Below are 18821 nucleotides of genomic sequence, written 5' to 3' on the forward strand. Positions count from 1 at the left end.
AGTGTTCAAGAGGGTATTCCTAGCTCCAGTGGAATCAAAGGACTGGGGTCAGTATTTGGGGGGAAGCTGGAGGGTGCGAGAAAGAGGGAAGGTCCGGTTCTTAGACTTGCCTCTGCCACGTGGCCATGACCAATGATTCATGGCTCTACCAGAGGGGGTTGGATTAGATGATCCAGCTCTAAACTCTGTGGCTTTATAATTGTGCCGCTGGGGAGCTCCCCAGTGGTCTCGTGGTTAGGATTCCGGGCTTTTACTGCCATGGCCTGGGTTCAATCCCTGGTGGGGGAACTGGGATCCAATAAGATGTGTGGCACAGCCAAAAAAGAAAGAACTTGTGCTGCTGTGAATTTGCCTCTAGCTCCCTTTTATCCCTGCCACCCCCCTAACCTCCTCCCCTCCCTACCCTCTACTGAGGACTCCCCGGGAGGCCTCCCAGGATTTGAGTCTTACTCTCTGGCTCATCTCGCCTCCTCCTTCCCTCAGAGCGGCCCCACTCTGTGTTCCAGTCTCTCTGTCTGTGGACAGAGGCACGAACGGTGAATCTGATAAACTCATTCTCGGCGTACATTATCCAGCAAAGGGCTCAGCTCTCCCAGGCCCCGTGATGCCCTGGGCCCACAGTGTGATGTTGAAGTCATGTGGTCTGGTTGGTGCTGAGACCCCCCATGGTGGTCAGTTAAACACACCAGCAGCGGCAGAGATCAGAGCTGACCCGGCCACACCGACACTCGTTCTCAAGGCCCCTGACTTCTTCTTACCTAATCCACTGGGCCCTTCAGGAGCTAAGAGTTCTCTGAAGTTCTGTTCTCCTTACCCTAGTTCCTCTGACTTTAGGGGAGCCTCGGAGCATCTCAGACAGGCACCCCTCAACAGAGTGGTGGGGTGGCTGTGACTTCCGGCCTCCTGCCAAAACTTGTGGATCATGAATTTTTACTACTGGGTTGGCCAAAAAGTTCATCCCGGTTTTCCTGTAACATCAGGCAGAAACACCTGAATGAACTTTCTGGCCAACCCAAGAGAATAAATGCATTCTGCAGGAAGTGGGTGCACCATAGCCTGTTACCAGCCACAGGGCTAGGGCGGGCAATGCGTGGGGAGGGTGTCTCTGACCTTGAATGTGTTCCGGCTTTCTCTCCGAGGCCCCCTTCCTCAGTTCTCCCTTGCCACCCTATCTGCCTCCAGCCAGAAGGTCACAGACACTGAGAAAAGGTGCTGACCTGCCTGGCACAGCTGCAGTGGGGTGGCAGGAAGAGAGGGCTGGGGGGCAGGGCCCCCTGTCCCACCCTCTCTGGCTGGAACCTGGGCTCCAGCTCAGATTTCAGGCCTTGAATCAGCCCAGCTGGCTCTCATTGCCTGGTGCCGCCTGAACCATGAGCTTGCCCTCTGTCCCCACTCCTGCAGCCAGGCCATCTGTCAAAACTGACAGCCCAGTCTGTAGGAAGGAATGTCCACAGTAAAAAAAAAAAAAAAAAATCCCATGCCCTTCTGTCTTCCTAATTCCCTGTGCTGGTTCTCTTTTTTTCAAAGGAGCAGTGATTCCAAACAATTGAACCGAAAGTTTTAACCCAAATCTGCCCTTATTTGGTAAAAGGACCATAGAATCCGTGATACTGTTATTTCTGGGATGCACAAAACCACCTTCTGGATTGGAATAAACTAGGACGTTTGGAAATAAAAGGAGCTTTTCTTCGATGCAAGTGAAGTGTTATTATGGGAATGGGTGCAGAACAGCACGTGGTGGGGGCTTTCAGGAAAATGAGGGCTTTCAGGAAAATGAGGGCAGGGGGTTGTTGGGGCAAACAGTGTCTGTGGCAGTGATTCCTAAGGAGGTGTGAGGAGGTGATGCTGTGATGGAGGTGGAGACCTGGGCTCCCTTCTGGGGATGCTGCCTGGGACACAGTCACCCTCTGGGAGCTTCCATTTCCCCATCTTTGATAAGGGTGATCGTATGTGCCCTGCCTGCCCCCCTGGCTCGTGGTTATGAATCAAAATGGAACATAACAGCAAAGCCCCTTAGAAAGTAGTAAGGACCCCCCTCACCGCGCCCCGTTCAGAGTGCTGGCTGAGTACATGGGGCCTGGGAGCTACTCTGGGAGCCACGGAGGAGCCCCAGGTTCACTGACCACCAACGGTGGCTGTGCGTCTGTCATTAAGGGTGGGAAGCCACCGTCTCTCTGGTCGGGACTTGCATTTTCCTGATGCAGAGGAATTTAGATGCTCTGATTTACTCTTCTGTGGGCTCTCTTCAATAAAATTAGCTGTGGGAGGTTTTAAAAAAGAAAAAAAATCACTGGAGCCAGTGACAGGCCCAGTAGGTGCTTACATCAGCCCTGGGTTTGGCAGGCGTCCTCCACCCCCACCTGCCTCCTCCCTCGTATGCTCTCTGCTTTTAGCTTCCTCCCTACTCTTCCCCCAAGTGATGACGAAAGCTTTATATTCGGTGCCTTTATCTGACTGCATTTAAATCAGTTTTCATTTAATTCTCATAATGCTGTGAGGCACTTTGGGCAAATGGTCCATTTTAAGATGGAGAGAACTGGCTTTCTCAAGATTACTTGGCTGACGGCACAGAAGGGACACAAGAATTTGGCCTTCTAGCATCGTGATAGTTGGTCTTCCATGTGCCATTTCCTCCGTGGAGGCTGTCTGGGTCTTTCCTTCCTTTGAATTCCCCGCCCCCCCCACCTCCCCCTGCCCCCCATAACCTGGATCTTCTTGCACCCACCATTGTCTGCTTTATGGTATTTCTGCCGCTGTCTTCTGTGCTCTCTTAGGCTAAGAGCTCCGTGGTTCTTGACAGCCGTGTCATGTTCATCTCGGGTTCCTCCAGGGAGTCTAATCCTGTGCTCGAGACATGGCCCAGGTGATTGTGTTGACTGTCCTGAACAAATGGAAGAATTGTCATGGGCCAGCACATTGCAGATGGCAAGCTAGTTGGGCTCATTGATTCCATGTGCTTAGAACATTTGACTCTCAAAAAGAGAGCATGGCATTCTTCCAGCCAATGGAAGTCAGAAGTATGCACCTGCTCTCCCCAGTGTGTTTGGAGGACGATTGCCTTCATGTGAGCGGCTCTAAACTTGACCCCTCTGAAAGCTTCAAGGATCCTATGCTTGCCCCAAAGAAGCTCATGCGCATTTGGGCTGCAGCCAGTGCCTTTGTGTGGGTTCCAGCCCAGGGTCAGGGATGGGCTTTGTGATCTGATAGCAGGGTTGTTGGGGGCAGGGGGTGGAGCTGGACATGGATGCAGCAGCTGGCGCTCATTGTCCTCATTGTAACTTTGTCCTGAGTGGACAGCAAGTCTCCTTCCCATCCACATCCCCCCTCGTCTAGCACAGGGCCTGGCCCAGGGTACATATCGATTGTGTTTGTCTCATGAAGGAAGTGGCCTTCTCTTCTCTAATGAGTACCTGACAGCTTTGGATCATCAAGTTACAGTCAGCAAACATTCTGGGCACGTGACCCCCTCCCACACCACTCCAAGGGTCTTTGATTTTGCAAGGCAGAGGGCAACTAGAGGCCCTGGTTGACCCACACTGGCGGTAGAATTTGGCAGTGGGTAGCAGTGGGGGTACTCTGAGGGCTGTCACCCATCAGGCACGGCATGGGGGATCCCTGGTTTCTCTGTTATTAACCATATGACCTCAAATCCTTTACCTTGTGTAGCTCATTCCCAGAATAAGAGATCTGTAAGGAGACCTCCCAATCACCTGGTCCATTTCTTCCATTTCACAAATGGTAATACTGAGGCCTAGAAAAGAGATCAGTTTAAGACCACACAAGGATTGGCTGAGCCAAGAGTACCATGTCCACTGTTTTTTTTTTTTTTTCTTTGAGCTCCTTCTCAACTGTCTGATCTGACAAATGGGGCCATCATTACCCTTCTGCTTATTTCATAGGATCCTTGTTAGCATCAGTGAAAGCAGGGATGTCAAGGGCTTTCCTGATGCACGAAAGGCTAAATCACTAACACAATCACTTGCCCAGTAGATGCCGTGGTAACACCAGGCAGACACACCCAGATGTCAGTTTCCCCTCCACCGACATATGGACCCAAGGACAGGGGGGCCTGGTGTGCTGCCGTCTACGGGGTGGCAAAGAGTCAGACATGACTGAACAACTAACAACCTGACATGATGGCCGATGGGCGAGTCAGGAGGCCCCACCTCCTGAGAGCAGCTGCCCAGCCTGTGTTCCTGTCTTAAGCCCTTTTCTGCCCGCCTCCTCGGCAGGCCCGCTAATTAGTTCCTTGTGTGTGTGTCAAGAGGAGGCAGCTGGAAGATCAGAGCATGTTTCCCTTTGAATTCATCCTATTAGGGAGTAGATGAGCTCAAAAGAGGAAACAAAATGTAGTTTAAGACTTCACTAAGTTCTGTGTAAATACTGAGAAATGTCAGGAGCCCCCAGGAGAGGGTGCTGAGGGCTGAACAGTGCGTTGACAGCCTGATTAGCTGTGTGAACACGTCCCTCCAGATGGGCCTGGGAGAGGGAACCACCTTTTGTTCTTGCCAGGGTCTGCCAGCAGACCTGCCTTTCCTGGGAGCGGTAAGCAGAGAAACCTGCAAAGGAAAGAAAGCAAGAGTAAGAGGCCCATAGGATATGTCTTGGTGGATCATTCGAGCAAGTCTAAGTTTTCTGCAAGGCTGGCCTGCCTTTGGGTCCTGACCCCTTTCTATTGGGTTGGCCAGAAGGTTCTTAAGATCCAGACAGTTCCATAGGATGTTATGGAAAAACCTGGGCTTTCTGGCTAACCCAGTACTTCAGAACCCTCTGTCTTCTTACCTTATAATTCATGATTGGAATGCTCTCACACTCTGCTTCTGTATCTCATGAAGATTTCCTTAGAAATCAACTAGTACCATCACCCTCAAAGCATGGCTCTGGACCAGCAGCATCAGCCTTATCTGGGCACTTGTTAGAGATGCAGGTTCTCAGTTCCCATCTCAGACCTACTGAATCAGACACTCAGCGTGGGGGCCCAGCAAGCTGCGGTTCAACACTCCTCCAGGTGATTCTCATGCGGGTGAACTTTTAAGCATCACTGATCTGAAGACGTGGAGTAGCTTGTCTGTGAGCAAGCTACTTTTATTTTGTGAGCGTTCCTTATAGGTTTTTTTTTTTTAATACTTGTTTATTTGGTTACGTCACGTCTTGGTTGGGGCACGTGCATCGTCGTTGCATCATGTGGGGCCTTTTGTTGCGCTGCACCGACTCTAGTTGTGGCGCATGAGCTCAGTAGCTGTGGTGTGAGAGCTTAGTTGCTCCAAGGCACATACAATCTTATTTCCCCAACCAGGGATCGAACCCATGTCCCCTGCATTGCAAGGTGGACTTTTAACCACTGGACCACCAAGGAAGTCCCCAGAAAGTGGACATTCCTGGTGTATCTGCTGATGCTTACAGTTGAGATTCTCAAACTTGAGCACAATCAAGAAGGCTAAGAACTCCTCCCAGGTAACATAGGTGTGTTTGAAGTAGGTACCTTAACCAAAAGGGGTACTTAAATGGTGGTGATATCAGGCACTGTGATGGGGAATTGTGAAGATGGTTTTAGGCGGGATGACTTTTAAGGCTTCGGTCACATCACTTGGAAACCACCTGGCCCACCATCCCTTGAGCTTGGTGGAAAACTGCACACAGTCCATCAGAAGGAGTGCTGGTTCTGTTTAGGTTTGACTTTAACAAGAGTTAGGTAATACTGGGGCTTCCCAGATGGCCCAGTGGTAAAGAATCTGCCTGCCAAGCAGGAGACACAAGTTTGATCCCTGGGTCGGGAAGATCCCCTGGAGAAGGAAGGGGCATGACACTCCAGTATTCTTTCCTGGGAAATCCCATGGACAGAGGAGCCTGGCTGGCTACAGTCCATAGGGTCGCGAAGAGTCAGACAGACTTGCACAAAAACAAGGTGATACAAGCAATGATTTTAGAAAACATGCTTTTTATCCTGGTGTAAACTACCTCACTAGATGTTATTTAAAGACAAGACATGCTTTCACAGCTCAGTGAGACTGTTTGATTGAGGGCTCAGCAAATTACTGCAGTTTGTTAAGACTTGTGTTTCAAGGTCCCAAAGGAGGTAAAGAGGTACATGATGGAAAATGTATCAGCCAGCTTCCAAAGGCTGTGCACAGAGCTTTGATTAGCTGTGTTTTTGCTGGTGAAATTGTGTTGATCCACCACACCTCCTCCTCCTCCAGGCCTCTCTGCCTGCCTTTGATGGCTTCTTGTCTGTCTAGGCCAAGATAACCCTCCTCTGCCTACCTAGGCAGACACACAGATTCCTTTGAACCTGAATCTAGGAGGAGGAATGTCCATTTCTGTGGCTGAAATAGGGTCTTTGTCGCTGATCAAGAGAATGTCCATTTGTTGTTCTGTGTGCCTATATTTTGCATGGCCTCCACCTTGAAGTTGCGCAGGAAGGGAGGAGAGGCTTGCCTGGCATCCCAGAATAGGACTGGGGTCCACAGTGCAGGCACTGGGAGGGGCCCAGCCACTCTTTAGGTCCAGGATTTCCTGAGAAAGTGGACTCGTTGAAGGACAACTTGCTGGGGCCCAGCTAGAAGTTCTGAAGCTGCCAAGAACGTTATTCTCAATCAGTGGAGGTAAAAAGATTTATTTAAACGGCTGTGAAATATCTCATTTTAAAAGGGAAAACTATGACCTAGGGGATTAGAACAGAGGTTGTTCTAGAGTCAAGTGTCCCTGAACCCTCAGGCTGACCTGGAAAAGATCATTTTGGTGGCTTTCAGAGCTTCCCTGGTTCCTACTGCACCCCCACCCCCAGGAGCAGAGTCTTCATTCTGTCCCTAGGCCTCCTGGGGTCCTTGTCTACCCACTGCCAGAACCCTACACTGAGGGAAGCAACCCCACTTAGCTCCAGCGATGATATTATAAATCTTTAATAACTGGCATGGCCCAGGCACCAACCAATTCGAAAGGAAGCTGGCAGAGTCCTGGAGGTGCCCTGCTTGCCAGAAGTTGATCCTTGATTGCGCGATCATAGGGACGTCTGGAAGTATCTGGGAATGAGGCCAAGGTGATGAGCGAGGAAAAGGGGCTTGGAGCAGTGGCTACTTCCCAACCAGTCTGCAGGTATTTCATTACTCTGACAGCTGGCCTAACTGTACCAGTGCACACCAGCCATCCTTTTCTGCCTTCCTCTGAATGTCAAAGTTCGTCCTTCCCAGACACCTGTGGGTCTGGTTCTCCACTGGGGGTGAATGGTTGATTAAATAGTGCAAAGAAGTCACCACCTCCCTCCTTACTGTCAACACCAGCCTACTCACTCACCTACTCAAAATTAGAGCTGCCATCTCCTACGGTGAGCTCCAAAGCTCCAGAAGAATTCAAGAAGCAGGAAGTCAGCCTTCTTGCTAGGAATGCTAGAGAGTGGCTAGTATTTTATGTAGTTCAGGCTTGCTGGGGACAAATTCTTTTATCTAGAAAGTGTCTTTATTTTACTCTCATTTAAAAAGTTTGTTTTCCCAGGACAGAAAGCTCTGAATCTATATATTTCTCTTTCAGTATTTAAAAATGTCCATGCTTTATTTCCTATCCCTAACGTTTCTCAAGAGACGGACTTCATATGGATCATTTTTCCTGTGTATGTAATGTCTTTTTCTCTCTAACTGCTTTCAAGATTCTTTCTTGATGTTTAACTTCCAGAAGCTTGATTGTGATGTGCCCAGGTATGGTTTTCTTTGTACTTATCCCATTTAGATAATTCATTGAACTTCTCAGATATGTGTATTTTCCCCCACCATATTTCGGATGTTTTCAGCAACCATTTTTTCCTGTCCCCATTTTCTCTTCTCCTTCTGGGCTCAGATTATATGTATGTTACTCAGCTTGGTATGTCGCAAAAGATTGTCCTCCAATCTTTTTCAGAATGGATAATTTCTGTGGTTCTGTCTTCAACTTCCTTGACCTTTCCTTCTGCCATCTTTAATTTGCTTTTAAGCTCATTGGATGAAGTTTGGATACCGTACTTCCCTAGAATTTCTATTTGGTTCTTTTTCATAGTTTCCACTTATATACTGAAATTTCCCCATCTTTTCATTCACTGAGATTATATTTTTCTTTATGTCCTTGAACATATAGTAACTGCTTTAAAGTCTTTACTAATTTGAACATCTGGGACATCTCAGGGTCTGTTTCCTATTGACTTTGTTTTCCTTGAATTTGGGTTACTTTTCCTGCTCCTCTGCATTTGTAGTGATTTTTGGTTGGTTGTGGATATTACAGTTGATACCCTGAAAGGAGCTTGAATTATATCGTCTTCCTTTAATGAGTGTTGAATTTTGTTCTGACGGGGAGTTAATTCACCAGTAGTAAATTACAGGATCCTTGATCCTGTTGAGGCTTGCTATCACGCTTTGACAGGGCAGGCCTAGAGTGGACCTGACTCCAGAGCGTGATCCTTACTCCTGTGGTATGACCTTGCTGTTGTCTCACTTGAATGTCTGGAATGTGAACAAGGAGTTTCCCCCTCTGGCTAGATTGAAACTCCTACGTGTCCAGGGTTTCTGCAACCTCTCCTACCTGCATTCTGCTGTAAAGTTCCAAAGTAACTACTCTTTGCTAGATCTCACCCTGCGTATGTGCAGACCGGCCTTCAGCCAGAGATCTGCGGGGGATCTCCCCCCACCTACAGACTCCTGAGCACCCACCCTATGAAGCTCCTTCCTCTCCCGTATCCTGGCCCACAGGCTCCAGCGCTTCTGCAGCTGCAGGCTCCAGCCTCTAATTCCTCAACTCAGTAGGACAACTGTGCTCTGCTTTGTTCCACCTTCCTGTGCAGTGGATGGGAAATCTACGCAGGCAGAGTGCCAGGTGAACACGAAGCTCACCTGATGTGTTTCTTTCCCTTCTCTCAAGGATCCTGTACAGCCTATTCAGTTCAGTCGCTCAGTCATGTCCGACTCTCTGCAACCCCATGGACTGCAGCACGCCAGGCTTCCCTGTCCATCACTAACTCCTGGAGTTTACTCAAACTTACGTCTATTGAGTCGGTGATGTCATCCAACCATCTCATCCTCTGTCATTCTCTTCTCCTCCTGCCTTCAACCTTTCCCAGCATCAGGGTCTTTTAAAATGAGTCAGGTCTTCGCATCAGGTGGCCAAAGTATTAGAGTTTCAGCTTCAGCATCAGTCCTTCCAATGAACACTCAGGACTGATCTCCTTTAGGATGGACTGGTTGGATCTCCTTGCAGTCCAAGGGACTCTATTGTTGAATCTCTAAAAACTGCTGTGTATATTTATTTTGTTCTATAGTTGATTTTAGCAGGAGGGCAAAACCAGCACTGGTTACTCCATCATGATCAGAAATGGCCAGCCCTGACATTTAATGATGTAAGGCTCTGTGTGGCCGAGAATCTTTTAATGCTAGCACACAAGCACCTTGGTGCAAGTGTTGATGACTTATCTCTACATCCCTGTAGCATGCTTAATGAATACTATTAAATAAATTGAATCAAATGGAGAGTCTGGGAGAAAAGTGTTGAATAACGTGTTCCTCCTTCATTTATGCCTAGGAGATGTGCTGGGAAGGGAATTCCTTCCAGATAGCATCTTCCATCCCTTCAGTCTTGGTGGGAAGGATCCCAATTGCTCCAGTACTGACTCCAGTCTCTCTGCTTAGGGACTCCAAGGTTACAAATGTCTCAGGAACGTGACACACTGTCTTATTCTATAGGCAGATATCCCTGTGTTTGTACTGAAGAAGAAGGATTAGAAAATTAGATCAAATCCTTTTTCATTTTCTCCTGAAATGTGATTTCTTTCTTCATCCTTTACCATGGTAGTCTGTTGAGAAGACAGCAGTATAGAAACAGAAGGCTCAAGGGGAGTGTCAGATTGCTATGTTTATCCTTACTTCCATGGGTAGCTTCTCAATCAGTACCACACTTGGAGCTGGGAGAGAACAACCTTTATCTGTAGCCTCATTTGCTGCCACCCCAATCATTTGTTGTAACATCACTGACTTCTCACCATTTTCTGGAAAATATTTGGTGACAGGTCTGGTCCCCTACACTGTACCCTCTGCTCCCACATACTTGTCCCTGCAAACTCCACTCAAAACCCCCACTTCTGTAAAGCTTCACCTGCTCTCCAGGGAGAGTTAATCACACCTTCCTCTTGTTGTCCATAGCAGTTATCCCCATGCTGTTGTGATTATTTATCTAATATGTTTATGATGATGCCTCTACCCCAATAGATAGTAGGGCCCTTAGGAAAGGGTATGTATCTCATTCATCAGATGAATACACTGAGGCACAGACAGTAACTTGTGCCAAGTCCCTCAGCTAGGAAACGGCAGAGTTGGGTTTCAAAGTTTCAAAGCATAATAAATAACCACCTCATGGTGCCTTCCGAGGTCATGCTTTATCCACTGAGCATCCTTGTTGGCTATTTAGATGATGGTGTTTCTAGAGGTCACATATTCTGACTGTCCTTTCACTGGCTGACCTACTTGTCACACCCTTTCCTAAAATCTTCCAGAACAGATACCTTGTGGAGTCAGTGGGAGCGTGACATCTCTGCTCCATAAATGACTCTCCGTTCATGTTGCTGGTATTTTGTTGTTGTTGTTCAGTTGCTCAGTCATGTCTGACTCTTTATGACCACATGGACTGCAACACGCCACATTTTCCTGTCCTTCACTATCTCCTGGAGTTGGCTCAAACTCATGTCCATTAAGTCAGTGATGCCATCCAACCATCTCATCCTCTGTCATCCCCTTCTCCTCCCACCTTCAATCTTTCCCAGCATCAGGGTCTTTTCCAATGAGTCAGGTGGCCAAAGTACTGGAGCTTCAGCTTCAGCATCAGTCCTTCCAGTGAATATTCAGGGTTGATTTCCTTTAGGATTGACTGGTTTGATCTCCCTGCAGACCAAGGGACGCTCAAGAGTCTTCTTCAATATCACAGTTCAAAAGCATCAGTTCTTTGGCATTCAGCCTTCTTTATGGTCCAACTCTCACACCCATGCATGACTACTGGAAAAACCATAGCTTTGACTAGACAGACCTTTATCGACAAAGTAATCTCTGCTTTTTAATACGCTATCTAGGTTTGTCATACTTTTTCTTCCAAGGAGCAAGTGTCTTTTAATTTCATGGCTGCCGTCACCATCTGCAGTGATTTTGGAGCCAAACAAATAAAGTCTGTCACTGTTTCCATTGTTTCCCCATCTATTTGCCATGAAGTGATGGGACTGGATGCCATGATCTTAGTTTTTTAAAGTTGAGTTTTAAGCCAGCTTCTTCACTATCCTCTTTCACCTTCACCAAGAGGCTCCTTATCTCCTCTTCTCTCTCTGCCATTAGGGTGGTGTCATCTGCATATCGGAGGTTGTTGATATTTCTCCCCGCAATGTTGATTCTAGCTTGTGCTTCATCCAGCCTGACATTACACATGATGTACTCTGCATATTAGCTAAATAAACAGGGTGACAATATACTGCCTTGACATACTCCTTTCCCAATTTTGAACCAGTCCATTGTTCCATGTCCGGTTCTAACTGTTGCTTCTTGACCTGCATACAGGCTTCTCAGGAGGCAGGTAAGATGGTCTGGTATCCCCATCTCTTTAAGAATTGTCCACAGTTTGTTGTGCTCCACACAGTCAAAGGCTTTAGTTCAGTCAATGAAGCAGATGTGCTGATATTTTGGGGGGCAGCCATGTCATTCTTTTGGCTCATACTGAGGTGGTAGTCAACTAACTTCAGTTAAGTTTAGTATTCCCTATTCACATTCATGTCATTGATTTTTAGCCCAAGTACAAAACTTTTCCCTTCTCCCTGATAAGTCTCATCTTCTTGGCTTCCGGCAAATATTTCAGCCTGAAAAGATCTTTTGGGTCTTTGCTCTGTCATATAATCTTAGCCCATACAGCTTCATAATTCACAAGCCTATGTTCTATGACTTCACCCATATCACTGATTTTAAAATGTGTGAAGAGATTAGGTGAAAGGCTTAGTCTCATGGCCACCAGCTACTTCCTTCCAGGGTGACCCTGACCCTAAGCAAGAATTCTTTGGGTTTAGTTGTCCAACCAGTTGTGAATTTACATAATTTTATAGTGGTCTGACCCATGTTTCTTCATCGTCCACCAAGATGTCCTAAGAGATTGAGCGAAATGCTTTACTGAGATTCAGGGACGTTCTCTATAGCATCCTCTCATTCTACCTCAATGCAATTTCAAATTCATCGCAAAGTAAAAAATCCCAATCCATGCTGCATAACCAACTGTGATTCCTAGCTACGTGGAACTCAGATCTTGGCAAACACTACCTCTTAAAGAAAAGCTGAGACATGAAAATTTAAACTTAACATAATATATGTTGGAGGTTAAGGCATGGTTAAGTACACTATGTTCATCCACTAAATAGAAAGATATACAACCATTTTCAATGGTGATTTTGAAGAGTTTAGAATAACATAGAAACTGTCTATGTAATAAGGATTAGGTTTAAAAAGGAAGATACAGAATTGGATGGATGGTATGATCGTCCCAGTTTAAAGCAAGGAGAGAAGAATGATATATAAAAAACAGACGAGAAGTAAAAACTCCAAAATGCTAACGACTGGACTAAATGTGGTGGGTTTTTTTTTTTTTTCCAGTCATTCCAAAAGTACAATGTAAACATGCACACTTTTTAAAAATACTTTTATTTATTTATTTGTGGCTGTGCTGGGTCTTCCTTGCTGCGAGGGCTTTTCTCCAGTTGCAGTGAGCAGGGTGGAGAAGGAAATGGCAACCCACTCCAGTATTCTTGCCTGGAGAATCCCAGGGACAGAGGAGCCTGGTGGGCTGCCATCTATGGGGTTGCAGAGAGTTGGACACGACTGAAGTGACGACTTAGCAGCAGCAGCAGCAGTGAGCAGGGGCTCACTGCAACAGTGAGAGTTGCGGCATGCGGGCTTCTCACTGCAATGGCTTCTCTCGTCGTGGAGCATGGGGTCTAGAGCCTGCGGGCCTCCGTAATTGTGGTGCAAGGGCTCAGCAGTGGTGGCTCCCAGGCTCTAGAGCACAAGCTTAGTGGCTGTGGCACACGAGCTTAGTCGCTCTGCAGCATGTGGGATCTTCTCAGACCAGGGATCGAACCTGTGTCTCCTACATTGGCAGACAGATTCTTTACCACCAAGTCACCAGGAAAGCCTGAACATGCATAATTTTGTCCCAGTGATCTCTTCAGGTAGGAAGCTGCGGAAGTTTGTTTGCTGGGTGGGAAGAGTAAGTTTGCAAGAACATGTTTATTGCAAAAGAGATAAACTCAGATCATTTGGCCTCTAAGAGAGCAGGGTCAAGCACTGCGGCATCCGGCCCAGGAGGCTGGACATGCTGACCCTCGGCTGCATTCTGCCTGGAGGTGCCCATGCTATCAAGTGTGTAAATCTTACCTCCCCACCCAGGATGGCAGCTGTGCCTTGGCCACTGCCTCCACGGGAACATGGGGCAGGCTCTTCTGGGTGTGCCATCCCCTGGGAAGCAGGACCACCCCCACTCAGAGGCAGGGTGGCCAGATGCTAACTGCTGCCATGGAACCCTGGGCAATTTACTTCACCTTCCTCACAAGCCTCTGACGGCTGGCTCCATCCTTTCATGATAGATTCTACTTCTCGGGGCTGTGTGAAAGTCAAGATGATGTCTGTAATGTGTGCATCAGCTGTCTCGGAAGGACTCAGTAAACAGTAGCTCTTTTTTTTTTTACTATGATTATGAATCACCATTGGAGGAAATTCTGATACATGAAATTTGACCACTAGTGATGCCAAAACAGCCTTTGTGCACCAGTGCCGAATCGATTCTCAGAGTTTTGGGTGAAGTAGAAAAGCTCTATTGCTTTGCCAGGCAAAGGGGGACATGGCAGACTCATGGTCTCCAATCTGTGGGTCCCAAGCTGGGGGTGGGGGGTGGGGGTTGGTGAGGAGTTTTATAGCAGTGGTTGGGGTGGGAGGGGGAGGTTGCTAATAAGGATCAGGGTTTGTGTGGGGTCTGGTGGCTCAGATGGTAAAGAATCTGCCTGCAACTTGGGAGACCTGGGTTCGATCCCAAGGTGGGGAAGATCCCCTGCAGAAGGGAATGGCTACCCACTCCAGTATTCTTGCCTGGAGAATTCCATGGACAGAGGATCCTGGCAGGCTACAGTCCACGGGGTTGCAAAGAGTCGGACAGGACTGAGCGACTTTCACTTTCACTGCATTTCTTTAATCTGACCTCAGGTGGTCTCCTGATAAGCGTCTCTGGTTCTTGAGGTTATCAAACTGTGACCTTCTTTCTGGAATGAAGAATGCTTCATCAAGTTAACATTTTCCATTTGTTGGAAGTTTCAGTTCTGTAGACGAGTTCAAAGATATCATGTGTATCGTTTGAGGCAGAACCGGGACCCTGTCCCAAGCCTGAACTATTGTTTCTTGGCTGCAACTCTCTTGTCTCTGCACCCCCTCCCATCCCTATTAGCAACTCTTTCAACCTGCCCTTTAGAACTCAAAGAAGGTCATGGAGGCTGAAGCCTATTTCCTACAAATAAGAAATGGGGGACACAGAATGGCTTCCACGCCCGGGAACCCCACAGGGTCCTGCTCAGTTTCACTAACAGTAAATTTTATTGAGACAGTTGCCCATGTTTTATTTTCTAAGATGATACAAATTGAAGGAGTGAAGAAGAGGAAAAGTTCAGAAAGCCTTTATTTGAATGAACTTGTCAAAATGGGTGCATTAGGAAGCAGTGCACTGGGGGAAGTATATTTAACCCAAAGAGGGACCAGGATCGGGAATCCCCTGCCTTAGTTTGGACACTTTGGCCATTTAGCCAAAGTGATTCTAGTACAGAGGTTATACACTAAGAATGATATTCAAAACACTTCATTGCTAAGGTTTGGGACCAACCAATCAAAACAGACGTTGGTTATGACCAATCAGCATGGATCATGGTTGCTATGAGTACCCAAACCCCTACCTCTGCATACCTCACCCTACAAAGCCTGGAGAGCAAGGCCCTGCCTCCCCAGAGATGCTCATTTAGACATCTGCTAGCAACTCCACATCTGGGCACGCAGAGCAGTAATTGAGAGCCAAGCCCTGGTCCCAGAGCTGCCCCATGCTCTTATTCCTGCCTCCTTCCCTTGTCCATGACACCATGTTTGCCCTCTGCTCTCCACCACACCTCTGACAGCAGGCATGGGAGAGCTGTTCCTTAGTCTCCCTGCTGGGCCATGCTGGCCCCTCCTGTGTCCCCAGATGACCTGGATGGCAGGTTTCCAAGATGTCGGGGCCTCCAGAGTATGGCTATGAAGATTTTACTCTGTGTCGTATCTGCAACGCAGTACTACTGCCATCTGCAGAAACCATGAGTTCTCCTGGAGGTGATCTCAGTTAAACAGTTGTGATCTTCAGGACTCATCTTCTTGGAGATGAATATTTCCCATTTTACATCCCTACACTGTTTATTTTGGAATTGGAGTCACAATTCCCTATGCAAGAGAGCAAGTTCAGGAGCCCAGAGTGACCATCCTGGCCTGGCTTCACAGGCTAGCACCCTGGAGGAAGGAGATTGTCTGTAGATCATGTGATGAAGGCAGAGGAGTCTGAAGCCGGAAGACTAAGCTTGTAAGTCTGGTTGGCTTGGCTTTTTATATGAGCTCTGCTCTGTGATCACCAGCTGCCCTCAATCCTGACTCCAACCAATTTGCATATGGTGGGTGGGTCAGATGCTAATGAGAGAGTGTAAACAGGTGATGGCTACTATAGCTAGGGGACCAACATTGTCATTTCGAACCTGAAAATTTTCCCGCAGTTCACAATAGTGCACCCTGGAAGTTCTTTCCCATCCTTGATAACTCTGGATCCTCCCACCAACCCTCTGAGGGAGGCAGGTCACATTACTTACTGTTCTCACTTGACAGCTGAGGACTAGGGAGCCCCAGGGGTTGAGAGGTTCATCTAAGACCCACTGCTAATAAGTAGAAGAGGTGGACCAGGCCTGCCTCTGGGGACCAGGAGCAGCTGATGCAACTGGGCTCAGCTTCAGAACTCAAGAACTCCCCTGCTGCCTCCCGTGATGAGGGAAGAGTCATAAAACGGGGGGGGCACTTGATTTTGCTTTCCCAAGAGGACACGAGGCAAACAGAGCGGTTCTGTGACCTTCCCTGCACCCCATGGTGAGCAGAGAAGGAACTGAGACAGGAACTGATGGTCCCTGTGTCCTCGGCCCGCCCTCCTCTCTGTGGGTCTCTTTCCACCCTCCCACGTCCCTCCTGCTGTCCCCCAGCACTCCCACAGGCCCTCTTCTTCTCTCTCTCCCCACTGGAAACTTACTGAGGCCCAGGCCTGCTTCTTGGGAACACAGGCTCCCACCAAGGGACCAGAGCTCGCTACCTCAGCATTCAGCCAGTTGGAACAGTGCTACCAGCGAGGGTATCCCTTTTCAGTAGAATATTGGCTTATATTTGCCTTTAAACTCTTTTACAAACAATTCTGCTGAAATAATTCGCCCATTTAAAGTGTACAATCCAACGGCTTTTTAGCATATTCAGAGTCACGCATGTAGCACCAGAATCAATTTTAAAACGTCCTCATATTCCAAAAAGATCTCACCCACCTTAGTCACCATCCCCCAAAGTCTCCATACCTCCCCACCATCCTAGGCAAGCAAGAAATCTACTTTCTTTATAGATTTGCTTATTCTGGACATTTCACATAAATAGAATCATGCAATATGTGATTCTTTGTGACTGACTTCTTTTATTTAGTGTTTTCAAGGTTCATCAATGTGGTGGAAGATTTTAGTACTTCCTTTCTTTTTACTGCTTAATTACATTCCACTGTATGTACAACATTTTGCTTATCTATTCCTTAGCTGATGGATATGTCAGTTGTTTCCACTTTGGGGTTTTTGGAATAATGCTGCTATGAACATTCATGTACAAGTTTTTGTGTTTAGAGGTTTTCATTGCTCTTGGATTATATACATAGGAGTTGAATTATTGGGTCATATGGTACCATTGGAGGAATTACCAGGATGTTTTCCAAAATGGCAGCACTATTTTACATTCTCATCAGCAATGTATGAGGGTTCAATTTCTCTAAATATTCACACACACTTGAGATTTTGTTTTTATTCTAGCCATCCTAGTGGGTGTGAAGTGGCATGTCATTGTGGTTTTGATTTCTGTTTCCCTGATGTCTAATGATGTTGAGTATCTTTTCATGTGTTTATTGGCCATTTGTATTTCTTCTTTGGGGGACTGTCTATTCATATCCTCTGCCCATCCATTTTTAGATTTTTTATAGAATCGTACAAGTTGTTTACATATTCTAGATGCAAGTCTCTTATCAGATAAAACAATTTGCAAAAAAAATTTCTTCCATTCTTTGGGCTATTCTTTTTACTGTCTTGGTGTTACCCTTTGAAGCACAACAGTTTCTTTTTTATGATATCCAGTTCATGTACTTTTTCTCTTCTTGCTCTTGCTTTTGGTGTCAAACTAAGAAACCATTGCCTAATCCAAGTTCATGAAGATTTAACCCATCATTGCTTAAAGTTTTATGGTTTTAGTTCTTATATTTGGGTCTTTGATGCATTTTGAGTTAACTTTTATATAAGGTGTGAGATTTTGTCGTAAGTTTTGAAATCAGTCTGTGAGTCTGACAACAGTGTTCTTTTTCAAGATTGTTTTGTCTATTTAGGTCATAAAAAGGATACATTCTATAATAAGGATGAATCTTGAAACTGTTAATGCTAAGTGAAAGCAGTCAGTTACAATAGGCCACATACTGTATGAGTCCATTGATATGAAATATACAAAATAAGCAAATTCATAGAGACAGAAAATAAATTTGTGGTGTTAGGGGCTAGAGGTTGGGAAAAAAAGGAGTGTGACTTCCAATAAGAATGAGGTTTTATGTTGGGATGACAAAAACATTCTGGAATTAGGTAGTAATGATGTTTATATAACCTTGCCAATGTACTGAAAACCAATGGATTCTTTTTTTTTTAATTAGTTTATTTATTTTTTTTATAGAACTGCCATATGACCCAGCAGTCCTACTGCTGGGCATATACACTGAGAAAACCAGAATTGAAAGAGACACGTGTACCCCAATGTTCATCGCAGCACTGTTTATAATAGCCAGAACATGGAAGCAGCCTAGATGCCCATCAGCAGCTGAATGGATAAGGAAGCTGTGGTACATATACACTGGATTCTTAAATAGTGAATTTTATGATACGTGAATTATATCTCAAAAAATTAAGGAACAGATTATTTGAATATCACTATATCTATTAAAGAAATTAAATTTGTAGTTAAAAACTACCCCACAAAGAAAGCCCCAGTCCCAAATAGCTTTATAGGTGAATGTTACCAAATATTTAAGGAAGTAAGTACCAATTCTATAAGCTCTTTCAAAATATTGACGAGAATGGACTACTTTCCAATTCATTCTAAGCATTACCATGAAGCAAAACCTGACAAAACCATTACAGGAAAACAACAGATTAATATCTCCCATTAACACTGATATAAAATTTCTAAACAAAACTAGCAAATTGAATTTAGCAACATATAAAAAGGAAAATGCACATCAGTCAAGTATGTTTTATCTCAGGAATGCAAGTTTGGCTTAATTTTTGAAAATCAATGTTATAACCATTTTGGAAAATGATTTGGCAGTTTCTTTAAAAGTTAAACTTACATCTACCATGATTCAGACATTGCACTTCTATATATTTACCCAAGAGAAATGAAAGCATATGTGCATACAAAGACTTGTGTATAAATTTTTATAGCAGCTTTCTTTTCACAGAGAAAAACTAG

General features: G+C 46.0%; 1 protein-coding gene across 2 annotated transcripts in view; it reads left to right on the forward strand.

Annotated features, from left to right (window-relative positions):
- Window positions 1-18821, forward strand: part of MAPK4 (mitogen-activated protein kinase 4) — a 157207-nt gene that overhangs the window by 99820 nt on the left and 38566 nt on the right. The gene's annotated exons all lie outside the window — the stretch shown is intronic.

This window comes from Giraffa tippelskirchi, chromosome 14, assembly GCF_054371585.1.
Source record: "Giraffa tippelskirchi isolate mGirTip1 chromosome 14, T2T-mGirTip1v1.2.pri, whole genome shotgun sequence".
Lineage (NCBI taxonomy): Eukaryota > Metazoa > Chordata > Mammalia > Artiodactyla > Giraffidae > Giraffa > Giraffa tippelskirchi.